The sequence below is a fragment of the Haemaphysalis longicornis genome, unplaced genomic scaffold (genome assembly GCF_048455015.1).
Source record: "Haemaphysalis longicornis isolate Haplotype H1 unplaced genomic scaffold, Haemaphysalis longicornis Haplotype H1 scaffold_1, whole genome shotgun sequence".
NCBI lineage: Eukaryota > Metazoa > Arthropoda > Arachnida > Ixodida > Ixodidae > Haemaphysalis > Haemaphysalis longicornis.
Window position 1 is genome coordinate 434000274 of NW_027526203.1, and position 24659 is coordinate 434024932.

At 46.6% G+C, this 24659-nt stretch overlaps 1 long non-coding RNA gene across 2 annotated transcripts in view; it reads right to left on the bottom strand.

The window, feature by feature from the left end:
• Positions 1-24659, bottom strand: part of LOC144155752 (uncharacterized) — an 85215-nt gene that overhangs the window by 46495 nt on the left and 14061 nt on the right. Inside the window, exon 2 of one of the 2 annotated variants that reach the window (XR_013319626.1) lies at positions 22739-22837. The exons of the other annotated variant lie outside the window; for it this stretch is intronic. This is a non-coding gene — a long non-coding RNA (uncharacterized LOC144155752). The remainder of the gene's footprint in view (positions 1-22738; positions 22838-24659) is intronic. 2 annotated transcript variants of the gene reach the window in all.

Below are 24659 nucleotides of genomic sequence, written 5' to 3' on the forward strand. Positions count from 1 at the left end.
GAGTCAACGGCTCACCGATATTCCCAAGCAGGAAAGTAAGAGCAGAAGTCAATGTACGATGGGTTTCCAAGCTCCCGCTCTTGTGGCCTTGTGTAGAAACGCAGCCGGAATACCATAATTATCGTTTAACCCTCATCAGCGAATACAAACTCTTTCTTTCCAGAAAAAGAACTAATGCTATTTAAAAGAATGTAGGTAAACATCAACAATCACACCGCGCAATGCAGGTGAGTGACCCCTAATTCCACATAAATTTCGCGACCAACATAAGTGATCGGAAGGCATGGTGGTAAATAACAGAACACACTTGTTTTACATATATTAAATGACAGTCATTCCCAGAAAAATTTTCCTAGCTCGGATTTTTTGACTGGCGGCACCGGTTCTTTAGCTGCGTCGGTCAGGGGCCGGGAAAGTGGCATTTTTGCCTTGTCTCAAACTTCTACTTCAACACTGTTCTCCGTCCACTACCTCCTCCCGCCTCCTCTCAACCCCATTTTATTCTTTATTTTTTTTTGTAATGGGATATCGTTAAAGTTCGGGTGCGTACAACGTATTTTTTGAAGGGCGCCATTAAGGCCACGCACTCTGAGGTAGTTGTCGTCGGTGTCAATGGCTCCTTGGAGGGCCCCATGTCGTTGACCAGTTAAACCATCGGTGGTCCTGATCGTGAAATTGTCACCGTGAAGTGCGCGTTGTATGTGTGGTATTCGTTGTAGAAAGGGCGCTTATTATACCATACGGTGAGATTAAAAAGGAGTGTGAAGATGACTGATCCCGGGAGAGAAGGGGAAAGTTGGGGGGGGGGGGGGGGGTGGACGTGTACTGCCTGTACCGAGGTGTCGGGCGCGAAAGGAGGCTGATCGGCTGGGAGGGCAGGGGTACGGTTAGTGAGAAAAGTTTGTACGGAATGGAGATAAAATGTGAAATACTCGTATAGTGACTACAACTGAAATCGCGCTTTTGTCTTGTGAGCTTTGTGGTTAGAGTATTTCGTCTTTTATGAGTAACCGGCCATCTTGTGAGGATACGTGCGCGCGGAAGCTAAACATGCTTCGGGGTATAGGCTGGGGTCTTAGAGGTACACGCTGTGACTCGATTGCGCATTAGATGTTCATATAGCTCGCCGGCACACGACATTATGGCGATGAGATTGATATCTTCGAAGGTGACAGGCTTGCCGTGGGCATGAGTGGGATTTCCTCCTGTTTCCATTTAAGGGGCACACAGTGGCCCAGCACTGATTGAAGTAGTCGAGCAGTGCGACTTGGTTTGCGGGGTCGAGGTTACGGAGCAGTTTGCTATGCAGTCGATCTTTACATGTTGTAGTAAGGTGGCGGAAGGCGAATTCGAGTTCGGTGAGGGGGAAAAAGGCGTCAAGGTCGGGCTTGTTTTTCTTGGTAGGGATCTGGTGGAGAGTTGGGTGGTTGCGTCACATGGCCTGCGCACTTTGTGAAGAATTGCGCGAGGAGCTGTGTTTAATTTAGGGGGTGATTGTGGATCAGGCGGCGGACGATGCGGATGGTGTATGCTTTGCCAGGCTTAGTACTCAGCAGAGAGCAGAGAATATTTCACGTAGATTTAATTCTGGGAGTGCCCTCAAAAGGCGGTTACAAACTTGTGTCCAGCTAGGGGGGTGGTGCGGGTGTGGGCTTCCAAGGTTTAACTGCTGCAAAATCTGGGCAGATAGCAGGGGTATGTAAATCACTGCGAAAACAAGGGATGGATTCCATGGAAAAATTTTGAAGTTTGTAACAGCATGCATGATGCATCCTTCATCTGTCTCTTAGTTAGCTTCAACATCAATAAAGATGCATCACTGAAGTTGGAGAGTTAAAATAACTTCAATGACCATCAAGCTTTGCTTCCTGGTATCCTATTGCACATCAGTGTGAAGTCGAATTCCTGAAGGACATCAACAAGCCTGCTCTAGTTTTAAGAAGAAAGGCGCGTTCGAAATATCTGTCCAACCGTGTACCCCTACACCGATTGAGGTAGTCTCTGCGAAGCCTCGGGAATCACAAAGACATTAGACCCGGTGTCATACAGACAACAACAGTTTCTCACTCAAAACCAAATTCCCATGCAAACCACCCTTTGCAGACTGTTCTTAACCCTGTTATTTTTGCGGGCTCAAGGAAGTACATTAAGGCACTGCACCATCCGCAAAGCAAGGCCCATTCCAAGTCGACATCCTTAAACCTAGCAAGCATTCACTATAAATCCGTTGGGCAAACTGCTCAAGAGGCCTCAGTGTGCTGACGGTATTGGGCGAAATTTGTGTGGCCTAACTACCAATCGAAAAGCCGATTTGTTTTAGTTTCCAGTGCTAGAAAGCAATACTCATGATGATGGTTTGCTGCACTTGCACCCGCGTTTTTTTAAGAATTGCAGAAATTTATTACACATAAATAAGTATTTGTGCAGCGCGCTCAGGAGACGTGCCTGTTGGCTGCATGGAGGAATTAAATTAGTTTCAAACAAATATATTTCTCCATCTGGCTACCAAAGAAACGCTAAAAAAAAGCTAGAAATTAAAACGTCACCAACAGACGTCACTAACAAACGTCACCAACACAACACGGCTCAATGTAAATGAATAACACATTGCATAGCGCTGACAGTGCGTTATTTTCTTCGCATTGTAAGAAGGAGCCGCGGACTCAGTGGTGTGATATGGCCTCCTACATTCATTGAGGGTGCGTAAGGCCCGGCCGGAACTGGCGAGCGGCGCTTACATGCGACCGCCCAGGCACACGGCCGTGTTCGATCTCTGATGTCGCGTGGCACCGCTGACGCAGGGGGCCATGCACCGCTGGTGATGTTGGTGGCTGGATGTGAATGATAATGGTAGTGGCGCTAAAGGCGGATGACGTTGATGCCACTACAGCATAAACAATTGGCTGCATTTCGTTGACAACTTTGATAGTCACAGGAGTCTAAATATGACAATATACAGACATACCAAGAAACGACTTATAGGTGATAATGTGCGACCATATGTGTACGTATACGTCCATATTTAGACCTCAGAAACAAAAACGTATCAACCAAATGCAGTTAAATGTTCATGCAAGGAAGGCAGGTGCACTGCTGTCACGTATCCAATATGTTAAACGTCTACATTCTTCGGTCTGAACGTTGTGCTAACGAATTTTCATTTTTAAAAGATACTTTGTGCCTCTCTTTCGCAGCCAGATGAAGAAATCATAATTAGTTACACCAGTTCACTTCCGTTTCCGAGCCAGTTGCAGCAAACATAATCTATTTACGCCAAATAATTTTCTGCCCTACTTGAAAAATTCAGGCACGAGTAAAATTAAATGCTGTTTTTCAAATCTGTAGTTTCTAATTTTAATGGGCAGAATTCCTCGGTTTTGGGGTTTTGCGCTTTTCCTGCTGCGTGAAACCGCTAATGCCACCTATCTACCTCCCGTTATAGCGAGCCTGAAGTGAAGACTAAGTATACATAGGTCACATTTTTCCAAACTGCTGCCACTGGTGGCGCGGTTCATGCATGCCAACATGGCTTAACACCTCGCATTGCGCCCATTTAGGGAAAAACGCAAGTACACAAACAAGCCTCACAGTGTTTCTTTTTAATATAAAAATTGGCATTAATTTCATTGTTACAGAAATATAATAAAAGGTGTTTGGCCGAAAGGGTCGTGGCGTCACATCTTGAGCGGCGAAAAATAAGTGAAACCCCCCAAAAATCAGCAAAATTACAAAGGTCTAACAATTCACCGCCCCCACGGAAGCAACCTTAAAAAAAAAAAAAAAAGGAACTGCCGATTCCTGCCGCGGCCGTTACTTGCTCGAGTATCGCTGCTGACGTGGCTGAGGCTACGTGTCTGACCTGGCTGCTACTAGTGATTTCGCACGTGTCGTGCAAATAATCGCGAACAAAAAGAGGAGGAAGCGCGACAACGATAATTCACCAAAGATACGCACTATATATGACTGACAATTCCGCTATAGGGAGTATCGGACACAATATTTATGACGAAAACTATTGTTTGATAGCATTTGTAACTACAGACAAGTTGGCGTATCTAATGATGCATTAGCCATGTATGTGGTGCAAACCGACGCGAAACAGCGGACACACAAACATCGTCCTAACCTGGCTGCGCATTCAGTGGGAGGGGGAGCGCCAGCTCAGCGGGGACAGATGCGGCATTCCGGCGTCCGACGAACAGCTGCCCTGGGAATGCCGGCGCTGCAGTGCCTTACGACAGCGACACCTCAAAGAAGTCCTTTCGCTGTGGCACATGGGCGAACTTCTATGTGCGGAGACGACATTGCACTTCATCAGTGATACGGGGAGAACGTGGCAGTCCAAGTCGAACCTCATCCGTGGAGCATTCGATGAGCGCAGAAGTTACAGATAGGAAGTCAAGTCCAAGGATGAGATAGTGAGGTCAATGCAGCAGAACATGAAGGTAGTTGGCGATCTGAAACTGTAATGCGAGCGGTGCACGTACCAAGAACGGGGGGTAATATTTTGATACAAGACGGCATATATTGCCCCTAAACAAACCTTTTTAGCAATGCATTTGTGTCTAACGGCGAAGCGGACTCCAAAAATATAGGAGTAAGTTTGGCTTCTGTAAGCTGGCTTTTTCACGCGGAGAGTTGCACAGTGAAGCACAGCCATCTACGGAGGAAGTGCGATTACAGAAAATGGCTCTAAGTTTCTAACGCTTGCTTTCACAAAAGTATCTCGAAACAAATTATGTGATACTTAGCCGCTAAGATGCCTCTACCGTTACGCCGAGTTTCATTTACTTGTTATATTTAGTTGAAAGTTAAGTTATAAATGCTACAGCATTACTGTCTGCTGACAATACATGGCCATGTACGGAGGGACTATGGTTCCCTAAAATGGCTGTAACTGTTGTTTCCCCGGAACTATCTGGAAATACATTGTATGACAATTAGCCGCTAAGACGACTCTGACATTACGCACCACAGCTTCGCTGGTCACCCTTCTTTTTTATTTAGCCACTTTTTGTGGGCGCGCAAAGAGTTCTCGAGCGAGCACCGCGATATACCAGCAGCAGTCCCCTTCTCTTAATGTTGCCGAAAGGCGTGGCCTTTCGCTTGCTGCGGAGAAGTTCACCGGTTCAAGAGCTTGATCATTCTGTTGATATCACGCACAAAATCGTTGACGTATACGTACATGCACGAGCGAGAGCTTCGAGTACATGCATGTCTGCCAAGACCCACCTTGTTGCTAGCGCACTTGAAAATGCCCGTGGAACTCCCAAACGCGGGTAAATGGCGACTGCAATAACACTTGAAAAGTATTCCAATGACAAGGCCCGCATACGTTCAAAAAATGACATAGCAGGAATGTCGATCTGAATCGGGCTATGTGACAGCGCAGATGATGTTTATGGGTCAACGCATGTGTTGGGGCTCCCTATTGGTAAAATGTGCTCTCTTGGGCACGGCTGTTTGACAGATAGGTGCATTATGGGAAGGGATACCGATATTCTACAATGCGGAATCCATATACCCGGCGTTGTCTCAGAAGTGGAACAATTCAAATTTATGTCAACAACATAGCGTAAAAATACACTCCTAGACGTATTAATTGTCCAGGATAATACATAAATGCGGGTAATGTCACAACTGCGACAAAATGTTTCATGTTGTTACACTACTAATGACGTAAAGCCTAACCAAGCCAGTTTTCATCGGTACTAAGTGTTTGGTTTGACATGCACGCAAATGTGTGGCAAAGCAACTGCATGCTGCGGGTGGCCCTTTAGAAGCAACGCAGGTCTGAAAGTTTACTTTACTATAGATTATCTGGACGGCGGTGTAGCTAAGCCAGTGTTCTTGCATGCCGCTTCAGCGGGAAGGTAGCTTCAAAAATCTCAACCAGTGAATTCGGCATGGTAACAACAATAACAGACTGCCTTTTTTTAGCTGAGCCTTCCAGCAGTTAGGTCGCTAGTCGTTATGATCACTAGTAAGAGTACTCGAGGGACTCGTCGAGCCATTGGGAGCATATACGTAGCGACCTAGTCCGTTGAAAATCAGGGTAGTTCCTGAAATTATCTCCGTTCCAAGATCACGTGAAGCTTGTTCCTGCGACTTCTGTGGGCATAAAATGACTTTTACACGAGGCTGGTAATATGGCTGACGTATCTTGTTAAAAGAACGTACTGAATGTGTTGCCCATCGCTTACACGGTCAAATGGAAGTTTTAGAGTCAGCGCCCCGCCACCCACCCCAAGAAAAAATAAACACTGTGGCTTCGCTTCTAATAAGACACCCTGTACGTTTAAAACAATATTCATCAAGTTGGTTTTTGATAATCGAGTTATTTTTATTAGCATGTTCAAATACAAATTTCAGCTGTTTTGATGGGTTGGCTGCAGTGCAGACTAGTGCGCATCAGGATTAAGCATGTTTATTGTGGGATTAAATTCAAAACAAATACAGCCTTCTTGCCTGTCTATCTCCCCTAAGGCAAGCGGATATCAAGACGACAACTTCTCCAAGTGTCTCCCTTGATTGATAGCCGCGGTGTGTATATGCGCATGTCTGAACACAATCGGGAGACTGCACCATCAAAACAAAGTTCAGCCCGATTGAGTTCAGTTTCTAGAAAATATGTGGGCGCGCGAGATGACAGATGCTGGCGCACGAGTTTGTCAAGGATCCCACTCCCGCGCATCTTGCGAGTAGCTGTTGAAAGCAACAGCATAGACAGAACATTTGACTATGGGCGGGTTCGAGCCTGGACGAGATTGGTCTTTGCGGGCGGTGACGGACACTTCGCCTTTGACGCCGCCTCCCGCTGGACACGCCGGCACTCCGACAAAAAGTCAAGGCTGTGCGAGAGGCGCGTGTTGTGGATGCAAAGTCGTCATAAGAGCAAAATGCCGCCATCCTTCTGTGAAACATACTATGACCGGGTGACTGGCATTTGCCGAGCATCCCGCTGGACATGCGCTGGCATTCGGTCGGCTGCCCTTCTGGAGCGCACGCGATGGACTGGCCAAGAACTGGTTGCCTGCCATTTTCTGGGGTGGTCTGCTCACTTTGTTGACAATAGTGTTATTTCCGGCTGGCGACAAGACGCGAACTTTTAGGGCTCAGACGATGTCACATCGGAAAAGACTAATGGGCGCCAACTAGATATGCAAGCGCGATTCTCCGAAGTATACAATGGCCAGTTTGATCCCAAACACAAAGCTCTATTATTCCCAGGCTTGTAAGAAGCACGTTTTTTTTTTTTTTTCATTTTCACGATAAATTATAGTTCAGTATTCTCAAAAACAAGCTTGTGACATGTGCGAGCGACTTTGTAAGTGCCTGTGTCCGGAATACCCAAACGTTCCTGTACTTTCGCGCTCGAGACTGTTTTGATCAAGTAGCAAAGCGACGAATAAAATACTAACGAAGTCCAAAACGGGGTTGGTGACGGCGTGCCAGTTTACAAAATATTATTTATGTGGGCATATCGCCGGGTTTTTTCGCGCAGCTTGGAAAGTAGCAACCATATCGAGATATGCGGTACGTGAAATAGGGCGTGCGGCGTTTCGGACGCTTGCTCTGCACTTCACGTTGCAAGTTGCTATGAGTCACGGAGCCACAACTTCAACGTCTCGGTAGCTAAATATCCACTATGTGATGTCCACACGCAGTTTTTTCGAAACGGCCGAAGCAAGTTTTTTTTTGGCAAGTTTAAGGAAAACCTTTTGGACCATGTGGTGTCCCATATGCTGCCCGCTAATGAAGAAGCTATTCGTGATCCGGCTGCTAGTACTTAGGTTGTATAAGAACAGCCACCCAGATCTAGGCCGTAAGGCATGCAAACTCAGGTTCTGGTGATGCGCAGAATCGATGCATTTTGAACGTAAACACAGGATTGGCGCAAATAAACGACGGACACAGAGGAAATACGAACGTGGAATTGCACTTCTCCAGTGTTTTCTTTTCTGTTCGGTCTTTCTTTGCACCAAGCCTCTGTTTACAGGTACCGCTGCCGCACCTAGGTCGACCACTTTCCTGGCCACCTTCGATATTTATTATTATTGAAGTTTATTGACTCCTACAAAAAATTAAGTTTACAGGAACAGATATCTCCGGACGAGGGTCTGCATGGGGACCCCCGACATTTGGGAGGGCACTCCAGGCAAACTAATAGTGCCACGACCGGAAACTCAAAATGCTATAGCTCTAGACTTAAAGCTTAAAAAAGAACCGGAAAGTTTGGTTGCTAACCTAAATAGTGGTCTCGTCGGCAAGTTACATGCCAAATGACGTTAAAGAACACTTACAGCGAACAGTTAGGCTCGCCGTAAACAGGTGGCGCTAGCGCTGCGCTCGCCATTAAAGGCTTTTAGCACGTGACAGTTTAGGTTTGAGGTCTTTTAGCCCGTGAAGTTTTAAGTGGCGTCGTTAGAAAAACGTGGAAGGCAATGGGGAAAACATGCGCGGTAATTGAGAATATGAACAGCGAACGCAACCTCAATGTGAGGTACAAATCACCACGCGAGCCTCATGGGCTCAAACTGCTAAAGATATGTTTGAAGCCATATGCAATGCATCGGTTTACTCGAGGTTTTCGCGCAACACGGAGACCCGGAATTTATCGATTGAATCCGTTGCTCAGACCACATGTTTCTCAGTCAGGTGCGTCCGCGAGCGTCACGTACATTACAAAGGCCACTTTCGCAAACACCAACATCTGTGAAATTTTGAGGGCAACATTTTGTTGCGCGAGTCTTGTTCCTGTTGGAACGTATTTGCGGTTCCATTTTCAGCGTAGTCCGACGTAGCGCCACAACTGAAGGGCTGCCACAAAAGGGAAGTTCGTCTCCTCAATTCTCAGTGAATAAATCATATGTGGGTTTCAGTCCGCGGCATGCATGGTTTGCCAGTGGGCCGGAAATGCTTTAAATTTATTATTACAAATCATAGCTATTACATTTGCGCACAACAAAAAAGCCCGCCTTTCAGTGTTATTGTTATTATTACAAATTTTGGAAAGATTACGACATGGATATTTGAAAAAAAGTGTTTTTTATTATATAATCAAAAATAAGTAAAGAAAAAGTAAGGACCGCCAAAAGTTGTCATCTCAAATGTGCAGCCGAACCAATTCTGTCATGCATAATACGAAGGTATTAAAAAGAAAGGTTCACGTCAACGAGCTCACACGTAGCTCTGCAAAAAAAATTCGCACTTGCTACCAAAGTATGATGTTTCGATTTGCGCTTTCAGAAACCTCACTGCACACGCAAAGTATTATTTCGAGATTTGCGCACACGTGCACCTTAGTGGCGAAGTAAGTTGATTGCCACACCTATCCAATTTTTTCGGCGACTACAGGCGATATGTGGCTGCTCAAACATGCATATTATATGCCGCAAGTTTTCACGCACGAACATGCAACAGCTGATAACGCGACACAGCTATCACACGTACGGATAGCTGGCCCGCGCCAGCTATTACAGTTATCTCACAATTAACGTTCAGTGCTGCAGGTTTATCATCCGACGTCGAAATATTACACAGGGCTCAAAAAGAAACGCACAACCGTTGTAGCCGTGCAGGATTATTTTTGTCTTACATCCTTTCAAATTCATAAAATCGTGCGATCACAGCCAAGCGTTTTTGCGTACACTGGAAAGAAACTTTATTAAAATAAGGCCTAGAAAATCATAAATCGTGAATAGTTGTGTCATAATTTATGATGTCACAGCCCCTTATTGTTTGCTGCTGTAAGTGAGCACGTGGAAATATTAAAAAAATATATGATCGAACCCGCCGCGGTGGCTCAGTGATTAGGCATTGCGCTGCTGAGCACGAGGACGCGGGTTCGATTCCCGGCCGCGGCGGCCGCTTTTCTGATGCAGGCGAAAAGCAAAAAACACCCGTGTGTACGAGATTTCGGCGCACGTTAAAGGGACACTGAAGTGATATGTAAACATTGCGGGATTACTTGCGCAAATTGTAGTCCGGAGTCCCCAGGCCATGTTTCGACCACCCTGGGCGCGTTTACGCGATTTTATTTAGTAGAAAAATTAATTCGAAAATGCTGTCCTCCTCTCTTTACGCTCGCCCATTTTCTGCGGCGTTTTTGTGTGACGTCAGGAGGGGATAAGCTGGCAATTGGCTGCGCTACTGCACGGCTCCCCGGCCTTCAGACAGAGTCAGTCGGCCCAGCGTTTCGTCCGCCGGCCGCCGACGGGTCGTCGCAATTCGTTCGCTCAGTTGAAACGAAGCCAGGACACGTTTGTGAATGGTAGGATTTGCCTTTCTTTACTTGGTTAGTTCGTACACTGTATCTAGCTCCAAGTCAAGGTCGCTTCACGACGCTTCGCTGACTGGTATGCCAGTAGGAAAATATAAGGCCTGTTGAAGGCGGGAGAAGAGTCAGCGAAGTCAATATAGGTACTAAGGAAATAAAATCAACTGATATTTTTACCGTACAGTGTAAAACTAGGGTGCGGAAAGCACTTTTTTGCGCTGGGCGAACATGAACAGCGGTCAGCAGCACGGCTACGCATCTGCGAACGCTTTTCCGTCTATGAAATGCAATTGCTAGACGTGAGCTATTGTGGAAACTCGGGCGACGCTTACTGCACGAGCGCAATACAACAAATAGTCACCTAAGCTGCTTGAAATGCCAAAACTAAAGAAAAGTGTAAACTGGTTGTACAATATATACCCTATATTACCAATACCAGCGGAGCCCGCTCCGTGGTCAAGTGGTCTGGGTTGCTAGGTATGCCACCGCGAGTATTTTGCAAGTCGCGAGTTCGAATCCCCGCGGGTACGTGCTTTTTTTTTTTTTTTGTAAGTAAACTTTTTCGTTTTTCGTCGATGTTTTCTATATTTCGTTCACCTTTTTTTGGGCCGCAACGTTCATGGCTCCACGAACTAGTTCACAAAACGCGCGCAGGCTGGCACTGGCGCGCTAGCGCGAGTTCTCGTTGGCGTGCTGTTGCCATAACCACCGACTGCTTGCAGGCAGTGGGCACAGGCCAGAATGAACAGACCCTTGGCCTAGTGCGAACACGCTTTTTGCGACACAGGCATGAGGGAGGCAAGCTCCGGGGGAAAAGCGCATGACATTTGGGCGTCTGCGGGTACGCGGAGGGCGTTCATGCACTGCGTAGGTTTCGGCTAGTGAATGCTACGATTCCAATCCGTCCTAGGAGGCTTATCTTTATGCATTTTTACAGCTTACAACATGGCAGAAGCGCGGTACGATGATTACTGAGTTATTGAGAAGGCCCATCCAACAACGCCAACGGTTGTGTTTTACAGAACCGAAACCGAAACACCTTGGGCATCGTCCAATCACGGTGCCCGCTCCTCCTAACGCCACAGCTTTAGTTGGTGCGGCCGCCGCAAACCGCGCATGGTAGTTTTTCTTCTTTCACGCTTTGTAAAATAATTACCGATTTGTCAACCGAATAAACGATGAAAAGTGTGCTAATTTGAGCCAGTCTACGCAGTGCAAGCAAAAACGGGAGCTTGACAAATTCACTTCAGTGTCCCTTTAAAGATCCCCACGTGGTCGAAATTAATTCGGACACCTTCACTACGGCGCGCCTCATTGCCTGCGTTGCATCGGCGCGTAAAATCCTACAATCAATCAACCCCCCAAAAAAAGGCAGCATTTCCACTCCGTGGATGATGGCGAGGGTGCGGAGTACGGGTACTCCAAATGACATCCAAGTTGCACGCCGAGTGACATCCGATTTCCGCCCCGACCGTCATTTGATTTAAGCCGTGAGTTGCACCTTGATTATTCCCTAAACGAAACTGCAACTCACGGCTCAAATCCAATTTCGTTTGACCTTCGCTTGATGGTGGTGTACGCACGGATGGACGCGGACGGACATTGGGAGGTGCTCCGCACCGTTACAGGCGGTGGAGTAAGCCGTTTGACTCTCGTGTACTAACTCACAGTCGTAGCCCAATAGGTAAGACGACTGACACGAACTATGTCTGGTCTACCAGACGCAGGCTCGAATCCTGCCGGTGCCTGTGGGATTTTTTCCGATTGTAAATGCTATGCGCACGGACTCGGACGGACATTGTGCGGTCCTACGGTGCCCCGCACCTAATACGAGCGAACAGCTTCATGGTGAAATAAAGGCGTGAACAGAGAAGTATGCGACGCGTGCCAATGAAAACAGCGCTTAAGCAAGCTTTATGTGCAACGTTTGGTGACTTTGATGTAGTCTATGAAGCTTGGCCCACAACATATAGTCGCTCGCTAAATCAGCGTTCACAGGGACAGCGAAAAAAAAAAAGGTAAAATTCGCCCCTCAAGCTGCGTCGAGGCTCGCCGATGCGCGCGGGCACCAGCGAAGGCAGCGGCAAGAAACGCCTTCCAAAAGGCCTCCATGGCGAATGACGTCACGGCGTCCGATGCTGCTGCGCTGTAAACGGCCTATACACGTTTCGCAGAAACTAGGCAAATTTCCTTATACAAATATACGTCACTGTTCTGGACTTTGAGGCTCAGTTTTAGAACCACAGTACACTTGGGGTCATTCACTCTTAAAACAGCTCTTCGGCATCTCTCAAGCGCATTTAAGCCGGCTGAAATGAGCAAAGTATATATCTATTTGCAGGCACAGTGGTATTCAAATGTGGCAGGCCGCTACCTATTTTTTGCAACCGCTGGTTGGCGATCTTTGCTGAGGCTCCATGTGCAGCTTTCCCGCTCATGGCAGTCCTTTCAACAGTGATTACTCTGCAATTTTTTAGCGAAATAAAAAGTTATTTTGCACAGCTAATATTTGGGCTGAATACTTGCTTTGTGCACAGTTTCAAGTCGCGCACGTTGCACGACTGGGTTCCTGAGCCATGGGAACTATCCCATAGAAATGCATGGGGAGTTAGATTTGACAGCGAATTACACAAAAAAATATAGAAACCTGAAATGTTCTTTTAGCGTTGTAATCTTCACGTCGACTTCTAGCTTTATGCCAAATATCATTTTCCTAAAGTGGTTTTTCTACGTTCCCGATAGGTTGTAATTTTGAGCGAGAAAGCTGGGTATGCATAGTCTCTCTCTCTCTTTCACTAACGGTCACATTTCCTTTTATTACCGCGTCATTTATTTAGGCCCCCAATACGACTGCACACAAAGCTATTCACCGTGCGGTTGGTTCTTCGTGTCATCCAGCGCAAGAAACTGTCTTGTCGTGTTTAGAGTCTTGGAGAGGATAACGTCCCACGAAAGGCGAGAACAATGTAGAAGAAATAGATAGAAGAGATGTTAAGAAAGTATTTTTCATGGTCTCTGTTTTAGGCTCTTACAGTTTTTCTCTACGATGCAAACACGTGCAAGGGCACACATTTTAATCATGAAAAGCCTTCAGAGGTACCGAAACTATCATCAAGTTTCGTGCTGGCCTGCGTACATGCGTGCTGGCGGGCGGGCGTGCCCGTCTTCAACCCATATGTCATAAATAAGCTTCACAGCCCAAATCCTGAGTCTTAACTGTTTGCAACCACGTGTGTGTTTTTTTGGTTACGATTCACAGTCGTATCTCATCACCCACAATCCCCAGAGGAAGTTCTACTGGGGAAGTCCCAGAGGAAGTTCTTCTGAAGTTGTCCGTAGGGAAAGTGGAATCCGGAGCCCACAGTTTCAGAAGTGAAAACCACAAGCTGTGTGCTACGAGTCTCTTCGGTTTCCTTCGCAGTATTTTTGACATGTTGAAGTGCATTATATTTGCTAGAGCTAATTGCAAAACAATACGGATCCGGCAGTGACCACTCGGTGCAAAAGCGTGCAAGTGCTAATAATCATGAACGGCCCACACACACAAAAAAAACACACACACACACACAAAACACAAAATTAGAAAAAGGTATAAGCAGCGAAAAGAGGCTAATTAAAGAGAAGAGTCTGTCTTTTTCCACTTCCTCCGCGCAAATTTGCGAAAGCTCTCGTCTCTCTGCTTTAATGCCTACGCACCGGTTAACTGCATGAACGCCAACGCTACCCTCTTTCCCTGTCCACTGATCCCTTCGCTGTGCCAGAAAACATAGAGCCCATCTCGAAAACAGGCGCGGAAAGACGTAGACTAAGAAGAGAAATACACAGGACGACGCGCCTCTTCTTAGTCTACGTCTTTCCGCGCCTGTTTTCGAGATGAATCAGCTCCAACTCGCCCAACTTGCCATCCTGTTATAGAGCCCATCTTCGTTGTGTGCCCATTACAAAGTGAAAGGCGTTAGGGCTTTTACGGTTCCTCTCAATGCTCCAAGTTTCCGAGGCGCATTATCATTTGTTCCCACCTGGAGTCAGGAGCCTCACTATTTAAAACGTGTCCTGGCTCTCCTGCACAGCACCTACACGGCATTTCGATTTTAGCAATGTTATGGCCCTACTACTATTTTACCTGTAAAGGCGCTAGAAGCGCAATGAGCGAGAAATACGCCCCCTGCAGAAATACATTCTCTCCTGAAAGAACGCCGGGCAAGAAAGAGCTTATGCATCTTTGTTTCTGGGAAAAGCTGGGCGCAAGAATGGCGAGACAGCAACAAATACAGAGCGGCGTATTGGGACTGCACCCCGCCATGTCTTTCCCCATCCCTCGCCTCCATCACCTCCTGGGAGCTCTGGCTGTCTCCCCCGCCGACAGTAAACATCCAGGCTGCCCAGGAAGCTCTCTACAAACACGTGCACCGGATCCGCACGGACATTCTGGAGTACTACGTGGATCCGGTGAATTGAACTTTCAAATTAGTACCTGGACTTAGGTTCATGCGGAAAATAAAAGCTTGTTCTCTCTCTTTCTCTCTCTCCACGTTTGTGGGTAACGCCCAGGCAAAGTTCACGGTAGGAGCACGTTCGTCCACTATAGAGGAAGAGGAAGCGCTCTGTGGTGCATAGTTCGTGCTGCCATGGCCACTCGTTAAATCATCGCTACACCCGTGGCCCCTGGCACAGAACGTACTTGATTAGTACCTAGACCGCACTGATAGGTTTCAATCCGCTCCTTCAGTATACGGACATCATAGCAAACAAATGAAGGGCACTGGCACCACATCCGGCCGCTCAAACTCGTACCGCAACCCCGTTTGCAGCTTCCCGATTTAGCCCTAATCTCAAACTCACCGCATGAAACTACGCTTTTAAGCGGAGCTTATATGGCTCGGGTTGTGGGTATTTTTGACGTCCGGGAATGAACACTAGGCGAGGTCCCACGTGTCTTTGAAACACGAGGCGTTGTAAAACGAACGTTGCAGTGTGGGTGCTATGGTTTCGACCTAACGGTATGAACCTTAAGCTTCTACGTCTTATAACTTGGATATGCATAACTTGGATAGGCACCATTTGCAAGATCAATAAATGGCTCCTACTTCAAGATTGTGCGTTTCTCGAATATGCATTCTGAGTTGATTAGTTATCATTAATATGCAACATTAGCAAGATCACTATAGTCGAAATAAAATTTCGTGTGCGTCTATGTATGTGTCTTTCTTGGGGATGGCAACCGTCAACGCTCAGGAGAAATAAAATTTGGTCATACCTATCACCTAAATTTCGTGTGCTATAAAGCTTCGCTGGTCGTCCACTTTCAGAGAGTGGAATGTGTCCTGATGTTAAGTGCAGAGCACTTTAGGGGCTCGCCTTGTCGTCGTAGCTGGCTCTCTGGACCCAAGTAGAGCGACACGGTGTTCCGTTGTAGCGGCTGTCGTCGCGACGTAACCCAAGAAGCTTCGAAAGCCAAGCGGTTTATATAGTCATAAACGTTAGAAACTCGTGAACCGCTAGCGCTTGTCATACATCTACCCGTTGTTTAGCGCAAAGAAAACTGTGCGTACATTTGAGGCAAAATATACGTAATTAACCCGCAGCGCCTGGCGTTCATTTAGTTAGGAACGCTCGTTGGGTTGGTTTTTACGATTAAGCGAAAAAAAAAAAATGTGGCAGTGCAACGTCGGCACGTGCGGGAGGAAAAGCAAGCACACAAAGAACAGAACTCCCGCTGGCTCAGTTTCAGGCAGGGGGCGTGCGAGCACTGCGAAGGCGGGAAATTTGATTTGTATTGGGTGGTAACAGTGAGCGGATAACGGCGCCACAGCCCATTATGACGAATCACTGCTCTGCACTTCCGGCAGCTTTCACATTGAGTCGAACGGCTTTAATTTTTTTTCTCCCATCCTCTTCTTTCTATTCGTCCTTCTTCCCAAAATTGGGGTGCTTGTACTTACTATGTGTCTTTTCTGTCCCACAGGCTTTGAATTTCTGCACTACGCATTCAAAGGCACATTACTTCATTATCTTTACTCTGGCGCACAGAGTAGGCCATGGTGCCAACTGTTAGATACAGTCGCTTGTGTCGAGACCTTTGTTATTCATAGGTGTTCAGCAGAACCAGTGCGTACTAACTAACGGGATATTTGTTGGGCTCAACAGAATTAAAAATTCGGACAGCACAATTTTATGTCCGGCCCTGAATTATCTTAACCCGCCTATCGAAATCGTGAACTTTTGCCATCAGCACTTAAGCTCAATAAATGTTTATTCTCCTCCTCCTCCTCCTTTATGGTCGCGCAATGCAAATTTCGCCAAGCTTCAGCTTCGAGAAACGAAAAAAAAAAAGAAGGAAACGGAGACAAAATGCCAATCAAATTTTACTAAAGTCATTCATTAGGTGTTTGAGGCGGCTGAAGGGCATATCTTGACTGGCATCGCACCATGCCCCGTCAAATTAACATTGAGGCGTTTCAAAGGGCTCTTAAACGAAATGAATACTTGTAAGCAAGGAATAATTGAAAAAAAAAAAGCCAAGAAGGGCGTCATTAGAAATAAGAAACTGCCCATTCCATGAGCTGTGGGGCAATAGCCAAAATATGCGAGGGATGGATCATGGGCTAGCAGAACGCGTGTAATATTTGATCGAGCTTCGGGAAAAAGAAAACCTTGGCTCTGCACATCCGAAGGTCATGAGAGTCTAAAAGATTGGGAGAATCCGCCTTTTTCTCGAGGGACTGCGCATGCGCGTGACCCTAGCGGACGAAGCCAGAAATAGTTTGGTATAGGGATCGGTGTCGCGGTGACCTCATTGCTGCCACTGAGCTTGTGTAGTTCGGCAGCCATTGAGAATACACCTATAGGTGGTTCCTCGCAGTAGTGGGATGCCCCTGCCTAGAACGTTCTATAAATGCGACTGTCACGCAAATCATAACATAAAGGGTGAAAATTTCGTTACTGTCGACAGAAATCTAAAGCCAAAACATGAATGAACGGATCGGTAGCTGTCGCTCACGGCACCATGCATGGGCGCGCGTTCTTCGTACCGCTGATCGATAGAAAAGTATTTTGGGGATTTCTTGTAAAAACACTGCGCTAAATTGAAATTACGAGGACGAAGGACGGCGGAACACACGATGCAGACTTACGAAAGTGCGCTTTCGTAAGTCTGCATCGTGTGTTCCGCCGTCCTTCGTCTTCGTAATTTCAATTTAGCGCAGTGTTTTTACAAGAAATAATGTACCAACTAGCCCAGAAGCAAGCTATCATTTATTTTGGGGAGACTGTAAGCCTCTTAACCGCAAAAATCATGATTTCTTTTACTTATTGCAGTTACTAAACTTATACGCGCTCGTATAAGAAAGTGATCACTTTTTGTTCAATACAAGCGTTCAGTTGACCTTGATACAGTGGAAGCGTTTTGATCCGTTTGGTCCATGTGTTTGAATGGGTTGGCGAGTGATAGCTTGCTTGACGGAACTGCGGCTGCATTTAGGTTCACTTTGTTTACCCAACCCTTGGTACTAATATCTTAAAAAACGCAAAACACATTAACTGCTCAGATGTCCCAATAACGACCCTCATTTCCCGTAAATCACTGCTCAGTCAGGGCTTTAAATGTTTGCAGAATTGTAGCGTCACGCCTCACGTCCTCACGTGTTCGGCGCTGTGTCCGCCGTTAACGATACGTGGGTGTGATGTTCATTGTGTTTATAATAGTTTAAATGACTGAACTCACATAAGTTTTCACCGCCGTGTCTTTTTATGTATTGTTCTAATAAAATGTTTTTCTTTTCCTCGTGATGGTCTAGCTAGAGCCCGACAGCAGCATTGCAGTCTCTCAAGGCGAAATGCAGGCAATGCTAGAATACCCACCTACGTGAGCACAAGAACAACCTAGGAGTGACACATGTGTACGCATCTGTCCCCGCACTGCCTCGCGTGTTGATGCTTTCCGAGCTCCAATGTAACAGAGCTTGTTTTGCAGCGAAGCCCCCAGTGATTAAATCGCACTTGCCGACAGAGACTGCTTTCTGCGGAGGAACGTTTGACATCCACCTCAATGCAGCCATACGGCTACAAATTAAAGCTATACAGCTTTCACAGAAACTTCGCAGTTGAAGAAAATTCGTCTTGGTCCAACATTTGAACCCGGGACCACCGCTCAACCGGAGCAGTCACTCTACCAACTGAGCTAACCAGGAGGCTGGTCATTTGTAGCGCGAGAGCGAATTGATCAACAACTCGACGTGATGGACAGGTGTTAATCGACCAGATTTAGGGGAAATCCCCAAGGTGGAGTAAGTTTCTGCGAAGGAACGTTTGACTGCTTTGCGACGAGTCAAATTTCCGGCGGATGCTCTGTATCTCTCAATATAATGCAGATTTCTATAAACAAATTATGTGACAAGTTGCAGCTAAGACGACTCTATCATTACGCCGACCGATTTTCATTTACTGGTCCCAATTGGCTACTTCAGGATAGAGTTGGAAATAATTAGGAATTCCCATCTACTGTCAATACGTGGGCTTCTTTTAGGCGGGAGTATATACTAATTACCGGAAACGGTCGTAACACTTGTTTTACCAGGACGATCTCGGAACACGTTATATGACGCTGAACTGCCCGCACGACTACATACCCGTGGGAAGTTTTATCTCAACTTACAAAGAGCATAAAGGCGCTGCTTCTAAGCCATTTCAGCAGCATCGAAAAGCCACCGCGAACCGGCCAGACCCATGTTTGTCGGCTACGATAAAAATGCAGTACTTCCGAGTTTCATTACCCGAAGTAACTCGCAAGTACGCCAAATATAAAATTACAGCAGGTGAAAAGCGAAAACGCCCGTGTGTCGAGATTTCGGGGCACGCTGAAGATCCCCAGGTGGTCGAAATTATTCGGGAGCCCTCCACTACGGCACGCCTCATTGCACAGGGCTAGCTTCCGTGCGTTCAACCCCATAATCAATCAACCAATCAAATCAAATTACAAACAATCGTGTTTCGTTTCTTGTGCTCGCCTTTAACCATTACCAACCATACTGCGCTCACTGCGACCGGCCACCCTCCACCGGTATCCACTCATTGGTTATACTGCTTGAAAAAAAAAAAAAAAAAGAACTGCGAATCTAGTCCCCCTCTCAATTATTTTTTTTTTCACAGCCAGAACCTAGCGCCCATTACCGCATAAATTTCGACGTTGCTTCTAATTAATTAGTGACCAAATCATCGCAGGCCTTACTTAGTCCCCACAGAGAGTTTTCTGTGGCATTTGTGCACCCCACAAACGGTATCAAACAACGGCGGATTTTTCACCTATTGTTATAAATTTGGCATAACAAACCGTTTAACGTACATGGGAGCAGCCGAAGCAAAGAATACAAACTACCCCGCGCACTTGCAGAATTGCATTTACGATGTCAAGAGAAGTGAGAAGTTTTCTGTAGCTGGGTGCGGATAGATTTGTCTGCGATGACATGGGAAAACGCAGGCGACATTTGTCGCCAGCAATCTAGGACAGGTTATTAGGTAATACTGGCAAAAAAAAAAAAAAAAAACCCGAAATGGTTGGATGACAGTAAAATAAATAATAACAAGAACGCATTTGAAGCTGGAAACCGTGTTTTAAGTTATTTTTTGATGCTTACTTAAATTAGTCGCTTAAATTAGTTCGGAACGAAAGAAAATAAACTGTCAACAACAGACGCTAATATGTTTCCGACATCACTAAGCGGAACGTAATGAATTTATAGGAAAGAAAATGGTGGTTGCAAAATAAAAAGCTGCTGGTAAATTTCGTAAAATAGCGGAGCTTGGCAGAATTAAGCGAATAATTCGAGTAGATCTAGGGGTCAAGAAACCGACTGTAACCCTTGTCGCCATCGATGCATCGGGAAAGGTACGATATTATGTTAACGAGTTTGACAGCCCTCCCCGAAATACATGCTAAATCTAGCGTATTGATTTGGGGCACGCAAAAGGCCACCTCGGACGGTGTATTTGTTTGTTTATTATTATTTTTTTGACAGAAAGCATGCTGCTGATTGCTGAACTGATGCATTCAGTTAAAGGCTGCCGCATTCTGCACGTCAATACAGGGCTCGGGACTCGTTCGATACGTATCGAGGAAGACAAACGACTTGTACGACCACCGTCTTCGCAGAAGAGTGTGAATAACTGAACTTAAGCCTTACGAACAGTCGCCGAAATTTGAATGATTTCATCTCGTCTGTGTCGTGACAAGTGCCGGCTTTTCGTCAGAGAATGGAGCTCCCGGACTCTGGTCGTTCGACGGGCATTCTGTCATCTGGATACATCCACAGTAATCATCAAAGCCGTAGCCGGTTGCGAACGAGCGCTATAGCAGCCAGTCGGACCCCTAGTGCCTCGAAGCAGTCACCTGAGTGACAGACGAGGGGCAAGCGAACCCATTGGGCGCTGCGCGACAATCGCGACGCTCCGGGCGGCTGCTGCGATCTTGACGTCCTCCACTGCGGTCATTCAGCCCACAGTTACGGAGGCGCTCCGAAATGTGACAAGCCGACGACAGCCTCGACAAAGCGTCCGATGGCGTCGGGATATAATTTTTCAACGCTGACAATCATTGTTTGGCTCCGCTGCCGCGGCCCGGTAAGGTGCCGGTTTATTGGCTCTTGACGGATGCTGCGATTACTTTGTCACCGAGGAGCTTGATTTGTCATCGCAATGGCCTCGCTAACTCGCCTGTAGGAGTCCCTGGCTGAACTACTTGCGTGCGAGATCTCGAGATCATTGCTAGCTAAAGAAACTGCGGAGACGCGTTTGTTTCACCTGCGATCGGCTTCGAACGGTGTAGTGAGATGCCCTAAAGTAGCGATCAACGTCCACGGATCTAAACAAGCACTTTCATGCGCGACAGCGCTGAATCAACATACTTTTGGAGTTTTTATTTGTCAATTTGGACCGCATTGCTAACCATTTGTCGTTGCTCAAGTAGGCCACACTTTATTGCCAATTTGCACTTGGTGTAGCAATGCCGTACTACGCTCCTCGTGGCTAGATTTAGAGCACGACGCAGGACCCTCCTACAACTCCCCTAACGCGACGCCGGTTTGCATCGACCGAGCGAGGGTACTAAGCTCACAGAGGGAGCGTTGCACAACTTCACCCTCGTTGGAGCCTCTCAATGTAAACTGTTTATGACAGTGATTCTTCCCTTTTCGTTTTTGTTTTAGTTTGAATAATATTCGCACCTTTTCGTGTAATTTTTACGTGCAACACATTCACTGCGCGCTTGGAGGACCTTTCAACCGGAAGATTCTGTAACTACTCGCGCATATCAAGTACGTCGCGTAGATGTTCCCAAACCATGCTGCAAAGCTTGTTCGCCTCTCCCCCTACACCTGCTAGAGGGAGACAAAACTCACATCACGAGCATAATGGTACGGCCGCCATTGTATCCTTTAAATCACTCGTCATCTTCTTTTCGATTTTTCGAGTTACTTTTCGATTTTTTGTGTGCGCCGTTGTGTCCTTTCAGTCATTCGCCATCACTTTTCGTGTGACGCACCACGAATAGACACAAGGCGTACGATTATCCCGTGCCTCCTTTACGCTTGTATCAAATGGCACATCACAAGCCAGAAATTTAAAACCCCATTTTATCCGAGCAACAAATTTTACTCGCCATGCACAGATTGGCAGCGGTTCAGTAATTATCTTAATTCTTGGCTCTTTGAATGTTGCCATGCCGTTTTTACGAACTCAGTTAGCCTGAATACTTTAGCTTTCCTCCCACTTTCTTTAAAATTCAGCTTTCGCGTAAAGCCCCGACGACCACAGTGCCTCCACCATCATAGCGAAGCTCAATTCGGCAACCGATATCTCTATCTTCCTGATAAAACAACGTTTTTAGTTACCAACGAAGTATGTAACGGCTACCATTACTGTTTTATGATCGCAAGCTATTAGCTTATTTTTTGGCTATAACCCAACAGCAAAAGACATTCTCCTGTTACTATAATCAGTAAAACAAATTGCGTGCAAAGGTTGGAGAACGCAGTGTGCTTCTTATGTTCTTTGGGAGATCATAAGCTCGAGAAAGATGGACCGGAAAAAGAATTAATCATGCCGTATCGGTACACAGAACAAGCAACCTGAGTGTGTTCCGAGCATGGGCATTGCACATGTGTCTAAGGGGTGGGAGGAGATGGAGGGGGGGGGGGGGGGGGGGGGAGGTACTGGCTTAGGACGGATCACCCTCCTACTAGTGAGGAACTTTGCCATTTTTGATTAATCCCCTTTGGGAATGTGCGTGGTGCGGCATTTGTTCGTAGGCAACCGCCTGGAACTGCAACGACATGTAGTTTTCGTGTTATTTAGAGTTGGGGCGGAATCTACAAACGATTAATTCTAAGTCGGCCCCTAGAATTTAAAGCTGGCGACGAAACTTATGTAGGAAACCCACATTATGACCTGATATCAGCAAATACTCACGGCCGAGTTGGAAAAAAGAAAAAAAAAGGTTCGCCAGGTCCCAACGCCCAGCTTATGCCGGTATTCCGAGCACGGCGAGCAGCAGGATACCACGATTTCCTGCAATAAGGAAACCACGTATCTGGTACTAAGGCAACGCCTGGCTATTAAATAAAGTTTACACCTCCTCTCCCTTCTCATCGTGGTAGATTAACTATGGCTTAATAAAACTTTCTGCTGAGCTATTTGGCTCCTAGAATTCGCAAGAAAATGTTAGCACAGAAAAGACAAAACACAGGAAAGACGGAAACAACTTGGCGCTAACATTTTGTGCGAGTGGTTATTATTTTCACGTCAGGGTCACAGGGGCCTGGGTTTGATGCTGAGATCTTTCGTGGCTGGCAAAAGCATTGTTTTTACCTCGGGTGTGCATGCATCGTGGTACCACCGACGGACACACGACGATGCATATGGTGCTACAGACATACGTCGACGCGGTCCCCCTTATAGCAACGCATTGGCAACTGCTGCTGTTTAGCGGGGAATTGTGTGGTGCAGTTTGCAAGCTAAAATAACAAGTGTTGTATCCGTCAGAGCCACATTACCTCGATCGCAAGATTATTTTTGCTAGTTATCTGTATTCACTTTTGGGGGATTTCTTGCTACAGCGTACTCGGCACTTCAGCGAAAACTCTATCGGTTATTCCCATTATTTCCCAGCCGACCACTCCAAGTGAGTCGCACACAGAGTTACTGGCATTTCGGCTTTTTGACATTTTAAAAGCTTGAGTACGAACCACTCGCTTAAAGCCCTCGGCAAATTCGTTGGCGTGTGTCAGATGAAGCAACCGTGGTATCGATGCGCGTGCTAAGGGGCACCTTGGATCCTGATGACGCTTCGCGAGCGTAAATGTTAAATTGTGGTAAATGTCGACGCTACCCCACGCCGAGAACAGCGACCACAACGAACCGCCTCTAGTCGGCACCTTGTAGGCCCTCTTTCCCTCATCCTCCGATGACCCTTCACACTCGCCTGTAGCTCGACGTATAGTTGCTGTAGGGCTAGAGGGGATTGTTTCTGCATTTCCTTTCTTTTTCAATTTGTTTACAGCCTAAAAGAATACTCCCCCCCTCTTCTCCCTCCCTCCCTCCCTCCCTCCCTCCCTCCCTCCCTCCCTCCCTCCCTCCCTCCCTCCCTCTCTTTCTTTCTCTCTCTCTCTTGTTCCCACATCCCGGTCCAATGAGGCTGACCGCTTTCGTTTTTGTCCTAACCTTTGAAAAAGTTCGCGGGCCCCACTGAAGTCACTAGGGCACTTGCGAAAATACCGCAGCCATGGCGCCTTTCACAGGCTACAACTCTTTCCTGCGCAACTGGCCTATCCACCACATTTGTCGATGTCGCCACAGCACTCGTGTGCGATATCTGCAGTTGGTTGGCGTCTGGTTGGTATTCCAAAACGCTGAACAAGAGTTTGATCGAAAGGGTCAACCATGTCTCTAATCAGATCTCCATTCAACCCGGTGGAAAAGGTAATATTACTTGAAGGAAGGATGTTGCCATTAAACTAGAAAGCTTCACGTATCACGGCCGTAACTCTATTTTATTTCATGCACGGGCTGCAGTGGCCTTAGGGTTCCCTGAGGTAAGAACATGGCGGCGTTCAAACGATTTCTTACGCCCTAAAACAAGAATGTCTGTTGTTGCTCGTCTTGTTGGGAATTACAGCCTACAAAGGCCTTCCTCCTGTAAAAAGAGGCTGTTCATCGTCATTTATTCGCACAGCATCCACCCACAGTAGCGACAGACGTGGTTAGTATGAACAATGACAAGCGCAAATAAAAAATACACCCTCAACGCATCATTTCGCGTGTTTATTCTAAGCATTAGTTGTCGTCACGTTTTCGAATAACAGATATTTACTTCCGTACGCTTAGAAAACCA